Below are 5,581 nucleotides of genomic sequence, written 5' to 3'. Positions count from 1 at the left end.
TGTCTGCAGTCCTCTGCTTGCTCATAATTCCTTGACTCATCCACTCACCAAGTATTTACGGAGTGACTGCCTCTCAGCAGGTGTCATACTGGATACGCACTTCTTTGCATTCTTTGCACTTGTCTTCCAATTATTTCCTCCGTGCTAAGAATAGAACTATTATAATTCTTGCTACATGTTTCTTTTCTTTATGCATCTCTTGTGTTTATGATTTATTTTTAAAATTTTGGCAACATGCATAACCATGTGCAGATGAGGACAATATCCACAGAAAACCTAAAAGTTGACTTGACATCTAAGACAGGTTATACACTACAAAATTTACAAAAACAAAACTGGTACCGTATATAAGTATCTTTGATAGGGAACACGTTTTGATTTGTGACAAAATTCTAAAATGTAACCATTATATCAGGATTGCAAAAATCATCAAAGGACCAAAGCAGGGTAATTCATGAAAGAAAAAGCAAAACCAGCCAAATAAAATTTCAAAGCATCCACCTTGTTAATAATGAAAGGAAAGCCAAGTAAAACAAGATGGAATTTCTGTGTATAATGTTGAAATTTTTAAAAATGTTAATATTATAGGGGAGGCTGGATGCCTCAGTCGGTTAAGTGTCTGACTTCTGCTCAGGTCACGATCTCACGGTTTGTGAGTTCGAGTCCTGCATCGGGCTCTGTGCTGACAGCTCAGAGCCTGGAGGCTGCTTCGGATTCTGTCTCTGTCTCTCTGCCCCACCACTCCCTGCTCTATGTCTCTCTCTTAAATATAAAACATAAGAAAAAAAATTTTTTAAATGTTAATATTATATTTTGTAAGGTCATTGGTGAGAGGGGACCCTTATACACTGCTAACAGATACATTTTTTGTAAAGCAATTTAGCACATGAATTGTGAAATTTAAAATTTTTACATTTTTGATTCAAATATTTTACTTTAAAGATAAAATTCCAAGGAAATAACAAGGGATGGGGGTAAAGATTTCTGTAAAGAATTCTCATTGTAGCATTACTTATAACAGTGATAAAGGACAAAACATTTTAAAATGTAGCTATGAGGGAATAGCAAATTACGTTATGATAAACTCATGAACAAAATGAAAAGTTACATTTCCTTTAAAATTTATTTATGAGTGATTATTATTCACATGGACAATTTTCACTACACAATGTTGTGATTAAAGTCCAATACAAAGGTATACTAGAGCTATAGATGTAGCTTTGAAAAAAAAATATCAAAATGCCACTACCATTAATGATGAGACTGCTGTTGATGGTTAATTCCTTTTTTTTTTTTTTTTTGGTTTTTAATAGTGCATTGCTTTATTGAGGGGGTGTCAGGAGGCAAGACATGATGGCAAGGAACAAAATCAATTAAAGGAAGTACAGGTACAGGAAGCAATAATGTTAAAATAGTAATAAAATGGATAACTGCAGTCATTTTAAGAGGACTCGACTCGTGGAAGATAAACTTTAATTGTTGCTGCAAGAAACATCTGTATGAAGTAGAAATTGGTTTCAGTAATATTAGTAGAGAATATGTTCTAGAAAGCGGAGGTAACTGGATACAAAATCCTGGCAGCAATTTAATAGAATAGTCCCAGATGATTAGGCTGAGGCCAACACCTAATGAAGACGAAAGCCCTGTCTGGTGGGAATTTTGGATGATACCTAGAGAAATATTACATTGTGCGTAAACCAAATTAAGTTGTTTTCACAAGTGTTGTGAAGTTACATATAGTAAAAGGTTTTTTATACATGGACTTCAATTTCACAGCAAGAGTGGCATAGGATACCTAAACACAGAAGAGAGCATTCATGCAAGATATCTAACTCTTTGCTATAATAGTGCATACAATTCAAAATGATTACACTATCATTACGTCTAGGGTTTTCTGCAGCTACAAGGTGATGGTAATGGAACGTATGGCCCCCGATATTGATATCTAAAAAGCAGCCATCACCTTCTTCTCTGTGTGTTCTCTTTTTACGTTTTTTCTTCATTTTTATTAATCAACACTGCTGTTGTTGCTGCTTCTTAGCAAAACTGGTAAAAACAAAATTATAATCATTGAACATAGTGCTCTGGTAATCAAGACGTTTAAAACCTTCAATCTTCTGGGGCAAAGAAAGCACTGTGCAATATTTGGAACTCTTATTTACAAACAGCGTGGACACAGCTTTTCCTGGCTAGAAGACTTCCGCAACTTTCCAGGTCACGTCATCATAGGAGGTCTGACTTAAGTTCGTTTCAAAGCTAACATAAGAAAATTCTGGATGTGGAGTGATGTGAACAGTCCAATGAGTTCCATTCAATTTCATTCCATTCATTGAATACCCACAAGGATTGAACAGTGTGGCATCAATGACAGAACCCGGGGTCAGGTCACGAATTCTACTCTCAAGAGTGACATCCTTTGCAGTCGCACATTCTTTCATATAGAACTGGTCCATAACTGCTGGGTCAAGCTCACACTTGAATTTCCAGGGTTTGATCTGGCTGACTGATTACCTGAGTCTCTGGGAAATACAAAGTATACACGTACCAACAGGCAGAATGCATGTGTCCCATACAATATAATATGCTGCTCTGTTTGGGAGAATTGCATTAAGAAACTTTATTTCTTCCTTGAAATTCCAGTGTGGGTACCCTTGGTAAGAAGGTTTCATGAAATTCTTACAAGAATAAAAGAAGCTTTGAATTGAGTGAAACTCAATTGTAATCCCTAGCAAGGGGATGGTACCATGCCTTCAAAATGAAACGTCTTTTGGAGACAAACAAGCTGTGAGCACTGCACATCTTTCAAAAGTATGTCCCACTCGGGGTGCCTGGTTGGCCCAGTCGGTTGAGCCTCAGACTTCAGCTCAGGTCATGATCTCATGGTTCGTGGATTTGAGTCCCACATTGGGCTCTGTGCTGACAGCTCAGAGCTTGGAACCTACTTCATATTCGGTGTCTCCCTCTCTGTGCCTCTTCCTGCTCATGCTCTGTCTCTATCTCTCAAAGAATGAATACACATTAAAAATTAAAAAAAAAAAAAGTGTGTCCCCCTCGGATCTTGGGAGGGTGTAAAGATCCTCAGATTCTTGGGTTGCGTCGGGCTGTTGCCTGGAGAACCAAACCTCCCGCAGCTTCTTGGTCCCCTCGAAGAAAGGTGCAGCTTCCATCACCATGAGACTGCGAACAACCAACAACCACAGAAAAATCAACCAAATTAAATCTCTTCTCCCACTGCTGCCCCTGCTGCTGCAGACCATTCCAGCTGTGTTACTAAAGTTCAGGTTCCTATAATTTTATATTAAATTTTAAAAAAGGATTAATAAACACTTCCCAGCTTTTTTTGTTTGTTTGCTTGTTTTTTGTGAACAAAAGTTGAAGGTGAATCTGCTGGACATAGAGGCAGATACAGTTCGGTCTCTGGTAGGCTGCTGCCCTGTTAGAGTAGAGTGAGAGCTAGCTAATATCGCTGGCCATACTGTGGAAGTTGATAGTTAATTCCTTCTTTTTTTTTTCTTTTTTTATTTAATGTTTATTTTTTTAAAAAAATTTTTAACGTTTATTTTTTTAATTTTTTTCAATATATGAAATTTATTGTCAAATTGGTTTCCATACAACACCCAGTGCTCATCCCAAAAGGTGCCCTCCTCAATGCCCATCACCCACCCTCCCCTCCCTCCCACCCCCCATCAACCCTCAGTTTGTTCTCAGTTTTTAAGAGTCTATTATGCTTTGGCTCTCTCCCACTCTAACCTCTTTCTTTTTTTTTTTTTCCTTCCCCTCCCCCATGGGTTTCTGTTAAGTTTCTCAGGATCCACGTAAGAGAGAAAACATACGGTATCTGTCTTTCTCTGTATGGCTTATTTATTTCACTTAGCATCACACTCTCCAGTTCCATCCACGTTGCTACAAAGGGCCATATTTCGTTCTTTCTCATTGCCACATAGTACTCCATTGTGTATATAAACCACAGTTTCTTTATCCATTCATCAGTTGATGGACATTTAGGCTCTTTCCATAATTTGGCTATTGTTGAGAGTGCTGCTATAAACATTGGGGTACAAGTGCCCCTATGCATCAGTACTCCTGTATCCCTTGGGTAAATTCCTAGCAGTGCTATCGCTGGGTCATAGGGTAGGTCTATTTTTAATTTTCTGAGGAACCTCCACACTGTTTTCCAGAGTGGCTGCACCAATTTGCATTCCCACCAACAGTGCAAGAGGGTTCCCGTTTCTCCACATCCTCTCCAGCATCTATAGTCTCCTGATTTGTTCATTTTGGCCACTCTGACTGGCGTGAGATGATATCTGAGTGTGGTTTTGATTTGTATTTCCCTGATAAGGAGCGACGTTGAACGTCTTTTCATGTGCCTGTTGGCCATCTGGATGTCTTCTTTAGAGAAGTGTCTATTCATGTTTTCTGCCCATTTCTTCACTGGGTTATTCGTTTTTCGGGTGTGGAGTTTGGTGAGCTCTTTATAGATTTTGGATACTAGCCCTTTGTCCGATATGTCATTTGCAAATATCTTTTCCCATTCCGTTGGTTGCCTTTTAGTTTGGTTGGTTGTTTCCTTTGCTGTGCAGAAGCTTTTTTATCTTCTTAAGGTGCCAGTAGTTCATTTTTGCTTTTAATTCCCTTGCCTTTGGGGATGTGTCGAGTAAGAGATTGCTACGGCTGAGGTCAGAGAGGTCTTTTCCTGCTTTCTCCTCTAGGGTTTTGATGGTTTCCTGTCTCACATTCAGGTCCTTTATCCATTTTGAGTTTATTTTTGTGAATGGTGTGAGAAAGTGGTCTAGTTTCAACCTTCTGCATGTTGCTGTCCAGTTCTCCCAGCACCATTTGTTAAAGAGACTGTCTTTTTTCCATTGGATGTTCTTTCCTGCTTTGTCAAAGATTAATTGGCCATACGTTTGTGGGTCTAGTTCTGGGGTTTCTATTCTATTCCATTGGTCTATGTGTCTGTTTTTGTGCCAACGTTTATTTATTTTTGAGACAGAGAGAGAGAGAGAGAGCATGAAAGGGGGAGGGGCAGAGAGAGAGGGAGACACAGAATCGGAAACAGGCTCCAGGCTCCGAGCCATCAGCCCAGAGCCTGACGCGGGGCTCGAACTCACGGACCGCGAGATCGTGACCTGGCTGAAGTCGGACGCTTAACCGACTGCGCCACCCAGGCACCCCAATGTTTATTTATTTTTGAGAGTGAGAGAAACAGACAGTGTGTGAGCGGGGGAGGGGCAGAGAGAGAGGAAGACACAGAATCCGAAGCAGGCTCCAGGCTCTGAGCTGTCAGCACAGAGCCCCACGTGGGGCTCAAACCCACGAACCATGAGATCATGACCTGAGCTGAAGTCGTCTGAGGCTCAACCGACTGGGCCACCCAGGCGCCCCCAAAGCTTATTTTTAAAAGTAACTTGTGGCTTCTGGTCCAGGGCTGCTGACTAAAAACAAATATTTTTCTTCTCTTACGTCAAGATCCTCATAAAGGGACAATAAAGAGAAAAAAGTAAAAAAAGAGTGACAAAGAGGCTTTCAGTAGACAGAACATTTATAAAACATGAATAAACAGAGGACAGCCATTCTAGAA

General features: G+C 39.9%; 1 pseudogene; it reads right to left on the bottom strand.

Moving 5' to 3' along the window:
- Positions 1 to 1,938: 1,938 nt before the first annotated feature.
- LOC112858597 (S-adenosylmethionine decarboxylase proenzyme-like) lies at positions 1,939 to 3,456 on the bottom strand (annotated as a pseudogene).
- Positions 3,457 to 5,581: the final 2,125 nt, after the last annotated feature.

This window comes from Puma concolor, chromosome B1, assembly GCF_028749965.1.
Source record: "Puma concolor isolate L17-30 chromosome B1, mPumCon1.1.hap2, whole genome shotgun sequence".
Classification (NCBI taxonomy): Eukaryota; Metazoa; Chordata; class Mammalia; order Carnivora; family Felidae; genus Puma; species Puma concolor.
The sequence above is the reverse complement of the archived record's forward strand: the minus strand, read 5'-3'. Positions and strand labels throughout refer to the sequence as shown.